Source organism: Nycticebus coucang, chromosome 5 (assembly GCF_027406575.1).
Source record: "Nycticebus coucang isolate mNycCou1 chromosome 5, mNycCou1.pri, whole genome shotgun sequence".
Lineage (NCBI taxonomy): Eukaryota > Metazoa > Chordata > Mammalia > Primates > Lorisidae > Nycticebus > Nycticebus coucang.
In genome coordinates, this window is record NC_069784.1 from 39,568,247 (window position 1) to 39,578,442 (window position 10,196).

The 10,196-nt window shown below is 46.1% G+C and overlaps 1 pseudogene; it reads left to right on the forward strand.

Moving 5' to 3' along the window:
- The first annotated feature begins 7,435 nt into the window (after nucleotides 1–7,435).
- LOC128586233 (adenylyl cyclase-associated protein 1-like) lies at nucleotides 7,436–9,935 on the forward strand (annotated as a pseudogene).
- The last annotated feature ends 261 nt before the right edge of the window (nucleotides 9,936–10,196 follow it).

Sequence of the window (10,196 nt, forward strand, 5' to 3'; positions counted from 1 at the left end):
CATCTTTAGTTGTATCTCCTTTGTTATTTCTAGGAGGGAGGTTGATCTACTCTGGTTATTCATTTTGCCAGAGTTCTTTTGTTGGGTCTGCCCCATGTTTATTTTCCACCATTTAGTTATTAAAACTGGTAGGGTGAGATTAATTGGGGTTCCCAGATAGTAGAGATAGCCCCTTACTAAAGCACTAGGCTTTGTAATTATAGCTTATCTCCTACAACCTTACAAAGGCCCCTGTCAGAGTTTTGGCCAGAGACTCCAAGGACCTACTTGGTGAGATAGTGCAAGCTAGCTCTGTTTTGATATCAGCCAACCTCTATTCTATCATAAGAAACCACAGTATTAGGTTTAAATCTCCACTGGGAAGAGATACAAACAGTTGTAGCACCCAGCCCCCACTCTTCAGTTCTTTTCCGCTATAGAACTTTGAAGGTCAACCTCAGAATGTCCCCGAGTGTACAGCCCTGGACATGGGTTCCAATTAAATTGTCTCAGGTGGTGCAAACCCTGCTCAATAGAGAGGGATTCAAGGGTCTCCAACAACACAATTGGAACCAGAGGTCCACACTCCTGTCTTCCAGACTCAGTTCACACTGTTGTCCACTTCTCTGCTCACAGGCCCAGTTCGAGCCAGGAGCCACGCCCCTGTCCACTGGTCTCAATCCACACCCAGCTAGCCTCTGCTTGCCAGACCAGTTGAAGTCAAGGGACTATGCCCCCACCTGCCAGTCTCAGTCCACTGCCTGGCAAGCTTCTGTTTGCAGGCTCTGTTAGAGTCAGGGTACCGCACTCTGCCCACAGGAGTGCTTGAGGGTTCTATTGGAATTGGAGGGCCATGCTCTTGCTTTCAGGTCTCAGTCCATGCCTAGCTAGCCTCTGCTTGCAGGTGCAGCAGGGGCTGGGGACCAGCCCTATCTGTCAAACTCAGTCCACTCTGGGGCAACCATTCTCCCAATGTGGGTGCTGTCAGAGCCAGTCCCACCAGACACAGCCTGAACCAAGGGTCAACACCACCACTGGCCGGGCATAATCATAACCATAACTGCTCCTGCTGAGTGTCCCTTTCTTCCCTGTTAGTCACAGATTCTGTCCTGATGGTTGGCGGTCCACACTATGCCCCGATCTCTCAGGACAAGACCAAACATTCTGTGCTCTGCAGGGGGCAGAACTGCAGATCACCATGCGAGGGGGAAAGGGCAGACTGGGAGTTTGGACTTGTAGGGGAAAATATCTGTTCAATTTTATGCCTGGTGGGATGGTGTTTAGATTCATAAGTGGAACCTCCCTGGAGAAAGAGACCTGGAGTTTAGTGGCTCTCTCCAGAAGGTAAAATGAGAGGTCTTTTGTTCCCTGCTCTTTCGCAGATAGCCTGTGGCAGGGCTCCTGCGTCGGGGAGGGGTCTCTTTTCCTCTAGTCAATAGGCTTTGTATCTGTAATTTGTTTTCTTGAATGCTCTTCCTTGGAGTTACAGCTTGCTGAACTTCTTTTTTGGCTCAGCTCCCGACCTTTGGCTTCATAGAGTCTGATTCTGTCCAGCTTTTCTTCCTCTGCTCAGGAGCCTCTGCCAAGGGTTGCTACCAGTAGTCCCTCTTCCCAGAATTCTTCGCAGTCCTCTTCTTGATCTTACTGAGATGAATTTATTTAATAACAAGCAAGCTATATCTTGTCATTTAACAAGGAAGCAGGGTTACATATATTTTTTTAAGGGAGGGTCTCATCTCACTTTGTTGCACAGGCTGAAGTGCAGTGGTGTGATCATAGCTCACTGCAGCCTGTAATTTAAGGGATCTTTCCTCAGCCTCTTGAGTAGCTGGACCTATAGGTATGTGCTACCACCCCTGGCTAATTAAAAAAAATTGTTTTTAAAGAGATGGGGTCTTGCTATTTTGCACAGGCTGGTCTCAAACTCCTAGGCTCAAGTGATCCTCCCCATTCAGCCTCCCAAAGCACCAGGATTAAAAGTGTGATCCAGAATATCTTTCTAGAAGGTCCCTTGAGGTCAAGAACTGCTTGTCCCATTTGCCAGCACTTAAGACTCCATATTCACTCACTGAATTTGTTATTTAATAGAATCCTTCTTTCCTGTTTCTTGTCCCCTATTTTTCTCTGTGTGTGCTAAGGCCTACTTCTAAAAATACTATTAATTTAAAGAGTTCTTTTTAGTAATCTCTTCGCAATTTGTTTATTAATCTCAGAAATTTCTCTTTCAAATATTTATCAAGAGCAAATCATCTTAAAACAGTAAGGCCTTACTATTTCCTCCTACCCCAAAAGAAAATCATATGAAAAGTAGGCCAGGCATGGTGGCTCAAGCCTATAATCCTAGCACTTTAGGAGGCCAAGGTGGTGGATTGCCTGAGTTCACAGGTTTGAGACCAGCCTTAGCAAGAGCAAGACCCCTGTCTCTAAATAATAGCAGGGCACTGTGGCTGGTGCCTGTAGTTCCAGCTACTGGGAGGCTGAGGCAAGAGAATTGTTTGAGCCCAAGAGTTTGAGGTTGCTGTGAGCTATGACAGCACAGCACTCTACTGAGGATGGAGGTGAGACTCTGTCTCAAAAAAGAAAAAGAAATTTGGAAAGTATTAGAAAAATGGGAAGGAACAAGGCCACTCATAATCTACTAATTTCACCAAATATCTGCTGTATACCTGAGATATATGTACATATTTTAATACATTTCATCTTTTAATGTATATTTATATATTCCTTTCAGTTGTTTTTAAAACAATGGCATTTTGACTTAAGATCACATATAATTTTGCATTTTAAAAAGTATTTTAAGGCCTGAGGGTGGTGGCTCATGCCTGTAATCCTAACACTCTGGGAGGCTAAGGCAGGTGGATTGTTTGAGCTCAGGAGTTCAAGACCAGCCTGAGGAAGAATGAGATGCTGTCTCTACTAAAAACAGAAAAAATAGCCCGGTGTTGTGGCTGGCACCTGTAGTCCCAGCTTCTTGGGAAGCTGAAGCAAAAGGAGCTCTTGAGCCTTAGAGTTTGAGGTTGCTGTGAGCTATGACACCACAACACTCTACCTAGGGCAACAGGGCAAGACTATCTAAAAAAAAAAATACATATATATATATTTATATATATGTTATATATATAAATGTTTATTTATATATTTATATAATAAACATTAAATGTTTATATAAATATATATATATATATATGTGTTAAGACTTAACAGGGGAGGTGGGCGGAAGGAGGGCGATTGGTGCATCTTACAAGGGTATATGTGAAACTTAGTAAATGTAAAATATAAATGTCTTAACACAATAACTAAGAAAATGCCAGGAAGGCTATGTTAACCAGTGTGATGAAAATGTGTCAAACTGTTTATAAAACCAGTGTATGGTGCCCCATGATCGCATTAATGTACACAGCTATGATTTAATAAAAAAAAATAATAATTAAAAAAAAAGACTTAACATAAGGGGTGGTGCCTGTGGCTCAAGGAGTAGGGCGCCGGCCCCATATACCAGAATTGGCAGGTTCAAACCTGGCCCTGGCCACAAACTGCAAAAAAAAAAAAAGACTTTTAATGTAAGTCTTTCCACAGGTCATGAAAATATCTAAATATAAATCTTAATTATAGTGCACTGCCCATGGTGAGCCACCCTTGATCTGTTCTCACAGCTCTTCTCTGTTAAGAATAACTGTGGCCTGATGTGACTGATGGGGCACGCTCTGGAGCCAGGCCCATGGCTTTGAATTTTGGCTCCGCCAACTTTCTGGCTGTGCAACCTTGGGGCAAGTTACTTTCCCTCTCTGTGCCTCTAGGTCCTCACCCCATTTCTTGGGGATAATTTTTTTTTTTTGAGACAGAGTCTCACTATGTCACCCTTGGTAGAGTGCCATGGCATCACAGCTCACAGCAACCTCAAGCTCCTGGGCTCAAGTGATTCTCTTGTTCCAGCACTCCCAAGTAGCTAGGACCACAGGTGCCCACCACAACGTCCAGCTATTTTTAGAGATGAGGTCTCATTCTGGCTCAGGCTGGTCTCAAACCTGTGAGCTCAGGCAATCCATCTGTCTCGGCCTTCCAGAGTGCTAGGATTAAGGTGTGAGCCACTGTGTCCTGCCTCATTTCATGGAAGTAATAATCACTTTCCTCATGGGTTGATTTTAAATTTATTTATTTATTTATTTATTTATTTTAGAGACAGAGTCTCACTTTATCACCCTTGGTAGAGTGCCATGGCATCACAGCTCACAGCAACCTCCAGCTCTTGGGCTTAGGTAATTCCCTTGCCTCAGCCTCCCAAGTAGCTGGGACTATAGGCACCCGCCACAACGCCCGGCTATAGTTTTGCAGTTTGGCCGGGGCCAGGATCCAACCCGCCACCCTCAGTATATTGGGCCGGCGCCCTACTCACTGAGCCACAGGTGCCACCGTTTAGATCCATTTAGTCTCCGGTTATAAAGAACTAAGTTAGTGCTCAATAAGCTATTATTATCTTTGCTTAAAGCTCTGGAGAGTGTTCCCTAACTCTAGATGCCCATGAGTGAAACCACTAGGTTCAATGCATACCTTTTTTCTTTACTATTCGTAATAGAGATGAATCTAAGTGTGTGAGCCAAGATCAAAGTCCTTTCCTTGCCCTTGACTTGCCCATGCCAATCTCTCCATCCTACTGCCTCCTTTCCTCTTTTGGAACCCCATCTCGCCTCCTCCTTGATACTGCTTGAGAGGTGCCCGTGTGTCTCTGAGAAGGACACATCATCTTGCCAGCGGCTAGAGGCTCTTATTTAATACATAGGTAGGCAGGGAGAATGAGGGTGAGCAGCAGAGGGAATTTAAAAGTTGGTCTGCTTTAAAAGGCCCCAAATAAAGCGCAGGGAAACATGCAAACAAACCTGTCTGCTTCCAGTCGTGGGGCTGGCCACTGGTTCTACCAGTGAACCATCTCTTGTCAATCACAACACATTGCACGCCGGGCAGTTCGAGTGCCCTGTGCCATGCTACCTCCCACACTGAGGCACTGGTTCACCTCCCTGTGAGCCCCCTCTTGGGGGAGCTGAGAGGGTAGGGGGAGAGCTGGCTATGCCCACAGACCTAGATGGGGGTGAGGGTAGGGGTGCTTTCTTAAGGTGATGGTGATTCTGATTTTTAAACATTACCTCAGAGCCTGGTGAGGTGGCTCATGCGTGTAATCCTAGCACTCTGGGAGACTGAAGAGGGTGGATTATTTGAGCTCAGGGGTGGAGACCAGCCTGAGCAATAGCGAGATCTCATCTCTACTAAAAATAGAAAAACTGAGGCAAGAGGATCATTTGAGCCCAAAAGTTTGAGGTTGCTGTGAGCTATGATGCCACAGCACTCTACTCAGGGCACCAGAGTGAGACAGAGTCTAAATAAATAAATAAATAAATAAACCCTACCTCAGGATATTTACCCTGTTAAAGCATTGCCCTCATTTGCAAATTTATTAATACAACATCCCAATAACGGTTTAGGCATTAAGTCACATTTAATCCAATATTTGGCAAATCATTTTCTTTTCTTTTTTTTGTAGAGACAGAGTCTCACTTTGTGGCCCTCGGTAGAGTGCCGTGGCCTCACACAGCTCACAGCAACCTCCAACTCCTGGGCTTAAGCGATTCTCTTGCCTCAGCCTCCCGAGCAGCTGGGACTACAGGCGCGCGCCACAACGCCCGGCTATAAATCATTTTATTTTCAAAATGAAGTAAAATTGCTGGAATTAGGATGCCCTGGAGTCAATCTGGAGTGGGTGGCCTCTGCAGCTGGTCCCTCGGGGTGGCCTGCACGTCTGAACAGGGGGATGATTCAAGTGCCCTGCTGTGTGAGCAAATCTCCTGAGGGCCTGGCAGACTTTCAAAGCACCCCCCCCCAAAACTTGAGAGAGCTAAAAAGAAAAAGTTTGGGGTTGCAAAATATGAAAAAAGCAAAGGTGAAATTGACAAATGTTGAATTGCCTTCAGAAAGTAGTATGTCAGCTTTAATATTTGTTCACTTTAGTATCCATACAAATGTCACTGTATTTGAAAACAATTTGTAAATTGGATTTTTGGCAAGCATTCTAGGATGGTTAAAGAGAAATCAGAGCCAATAGCAAATTAAATGAATTAGTCATAGTCAAGTAATTTCAAAATCAAATTTATAAAAACTTTTAAAGCAAGCAAGAGTTATGTTGAATGCAGGGTGTGGGTGCATTTTGCGTTTGTTACAGTGAGGGCCAGGCCTCCAAGAATCAGACACTGAGTCTACAAAGAGACTAAATGGCTCAGCCCTGAAGTCCTGCTCTTGGGCAGGGGGTTTGGCTCAGCTTCTGCTCTAGCTGTGGCCTTCATCCTTCCTCCCTTGATAGTCTGGGCAGATTGGGAGCAGCCACTGGCATCTCTGAATCCGTGCAGTGACCATGCACAGCTGGAGTTTCTGTCTCCATTTTGCAGATGAGAAACTGACCTGAGTTTACATACAAGTGTTCCCTTTGTCAGTTGGACAAGTCGGCTGTCCTCCCTGAGTTTCCAGGGGTGGGTGAAATATGCAGAGGAGAAACTACCAACCCATTCCTAGCCTGGGTCCCCAAGGAAGAAGCAACTAGGATATGGTTGTGTGTCTACTGTGCATTTTCCAGTAGAAATGGTAGGGTAAAATGCCTAAGAGCACCTGGCATTGGGCTAAGCTCTTTACCAGGGTAAACGCACTTACTGTTCCTGGGACTCTGCATGATAGCATCATACACCTTCCTGTATGGGCGGAGGCAGCTCAAGGAGGTTAAGTAACTCATCCACGTGACTCAGCTAGTAAGTGGCAGAGCTGGGAGTTGAACCCTGAACTGCCTGGCTGCAAAGTCTTTGTTCCTCCTACTCTATCATGGTCCCTGGGGTACATGTCTGATTGGAGAGGGGTCTCTTCAGAGGTAGGGTGCTCAGGGAAGGGACAATACCTGGCTCTGATGAGCAGATGCTAGTATGGGTGAGTCTAGAGGCAGAAAGGTTGTGGATGAGGCTCCTGCCACTTCCCAGCGTGGGTAATGAAATCTGGGTGATGGCTGTGGGGTGGAGAGGAGATTTTTTATTATTTATGTATTTATTTATTTATTTGAGACAGAGTCTCACTATGTCGCCCTCAGAGTGCTGTGGCGTCACAGCTCACAGCAACCTCAAACTCCTGGGCTTAAGCTATTCTTCTGCCTCAGCCAGCTGGGACCATAGGCGCCCACCACAATGCTCAGCTATTTTTTGTTGCAGTTGTCATTGTTGTCTAGCAGGCCCTGGCTGGGGATTTGAATCCACCAGCCTCGGTGCATGTGGCTGGCGCTGTAACCACTGGGCTATAGGCACTGAGCCTGGAGAGGAGATTTTGGGGGGAGGCAGTTAAGACCAGTGGTTAAGACAGAGTGGCAGAGCTGTCCTCAGCATTGTGATTGGCTGGTGCAGACTGATAAAAAGATTGAAACTTGGGAGAACGGCTGATCGCAGTCCCGAGGTGGTACATTATGGCTGACATGCAAAATCTGATAGAAAGATTGGAGAGGGCAGTGGGCCGCCTGGAGGCAGTATCCCATACCTCTGACATGCACTGTGGGTATGGAGACAGTTCATCAAAAGGGGTAATTCCATATGTGCAAGCATTTGACTCACTGCTTGCTGGTCCTGTGGGAGAGTACTTGAAGATCAGTAAAGAAACTGGGGGAGACATGCAGAAACATGCAGAGATGGTCCACACAGGTCTGAAGTTGGAGCGAGCACTCTTGGTTACAGCCTCTCAGTGTCAGCAGCCAGCAGGCAATAAGCTTTCTGATTTATTGGTACCCATCTCAGAGCAGATCCAAGAAGCGATAACTTTTCAGGAGAAGAACCGAGGCAGCAAGTTGTTCAATCACTTGTCAGCTGTCAGTGACAGTATCCAGGCCCTGTGGCTCCCAAGCCTGGCCCCTATGTGAAAGAAATGAATGATGCTGCCATGTTTTATACAAATCGAGTCCTCAAGGAGTACAAAGATGTGAATAAGAAGCATGTAGACTGGGTCAAAGCTTACTTGAGTATACGGACAGAGCTGCAGAGTTACATTAAGGAGTTCCATACCACTGGACTGTCCTGGAGCAAGATGGGGCCTGTGGCAAAAGAACTGAGTGGATTACCATCTGGACCCTCTGTTGGATCAGGCCCTCCTCCCCAGTCCCCACCAGTTCAGGCTCTGATGAATCTACATCCCGTTCAGCACTGTTTGCAGATTAATCAGGGGGAGAGCTTCACACATGCCCTGAAACATGTATCTGATGACATGAAGACTCACAAGAACCATGCCTTGAAGGCTCAGAGTGTTCCAGTATGCAGTGGCCCCAAGTTGTTCTCTGCACCCAAACTACAATGTAGAGGACACCAAGAGCCAGATGATCTCTGAGCAAGATGATTTGCAGCTGGGAGGAATATCAGTGACCGTAACCGGAAAAAGCCCCAAAGTGTCTTCCCACTTAAAGTCACCAGTCTTACGCCCTTCTAACACAGCCTTCATAACAGAAGTCACAGGCGGTTCATCTACATAGGGAGGTGCTGAGGGCAATATTGGGTGCTCTAAGTCGACATTTCTGATCGTAAGACTATTTACCTGGTCTTCAATTGCCTGATCTGAGCAGCTATAATGGCTATAGAGGTAATTTCTTGCTTATTTGTGTCTGTATCATATGCTCTTGATTCCCAGTTCTCCTTAGGTCCAGCTTCCCTCTGAACCTCACTATTCTCCTCACTTTCAAATTCTGCTTGAACATCACCTTCTTCCTCAGTTTCTAATTCTTGCAACTCCCCAAACAGGAAGTTACCCATTGTTTTCTCTAAACGTCTTTACTTATTATGAAAGACTTCACTGATTCCGAGCCAGGTTCCCTAGATTCTAGACTGGCCAAAGGTCCCACTTGCCCTGAGTGGAGTTTCCCTTTGGACTTCCTCCCACTGTCTACCAAAGGCCTCACTTACTTCCGCGTGTCACTTTCCCCTTTCCACATCCCTGGTGTCCTGTTGTGTCCTGCTAGATCCTGCCGGATATGCCAGATGTCGCAGCCTCTATGGCCCATGGCCCTGGTCTCTATCGCCGCAGGAAGGAACCAGGCGTGACTTGGATTAGAAGTACAAGCTTGCAGGAGGCAGGCTAACCTTGATTGCAGGATAGCCCCGAGCAACCTCCGCAGTAACCTTTTGAGCCAGTACAGGACAGGTGAGGGGAGTATTAGATAATGACTACCTGCCCAAGGATCACCATGGGCTAGGGCTCTTTCTCTGCAAGGAACACCTGTGGGCAAATTGTCCGAGGGTCGCCTCCTAGCTGCAAATCATCTTGCTCAGAGGTCATCTGGCTCTTGGCGTCCTCTACACCCCAAACCAATCACAAAGAAAGAGCCAGCTCTACTTGAACTGGAGGGCGAGAAGTGGAGAGTGGAAAATCAGGAGAATGCTTCCAGCCTGGTGATTAATGACACAGAGCTGAAACAGGGGGTTTACATATACAAGTGTGTCAACACCACATTGCAAATCAAGGGCAAAATTAACTCCATTACAGTAGATAACTGTAAGAAACTTGGTCTGGGGCAGTGTCTGTGGCACTGGTCCCATATGCCAGAGGCGGCAGATTCAAACCCAGCCCCGGCCAAAAATAAAAAAATTAAAAAAGAAAAAAAAGAAACTTGGTCTGGTATTTGATGACACGGTGGGCATCGTGGAGATAATCAATAGTAGGGATGTCAAAGTTCAGTAATGGGTAAAGTGCCAACCATTTCCGTCAACAAAACAGATGGCTGCCATGCTTACTTGAGCAAGAATTCCTTGGATTGTGAGATAGTCAGTGCCAAATCTTCTGAGATGAACATCCTCATTCCTACAGAAAATGGTGACTTTAATGAGTTTTCAGTCCCTGAGTTGTTCAAGACCCTATGGAATGGGCAGAAGTTGGTCACCACAGTGACAGAAATTGCTGGTTAAGCGAAGTTCCATGGGGTTCTTTGCCCTCTCCCTTCACACCATGGGATAAATCTGTATCAAGACAGCTCTTGTCTAGATTCTCTACTCTGAGAAGCACAGCTATCTGCCTTCATTGAAATATACCTCAGGCTGAGACTTGGGGTGGGATAGCAAGTCAGTTGATCTTGTGCAGGAAGGTGCATGCGACCTTTCCATATCAGTTCAATCACACCACCAGTCCATTCTTAACCAACTGCGGAGCAGGACCGGTGCCTTTCAGCT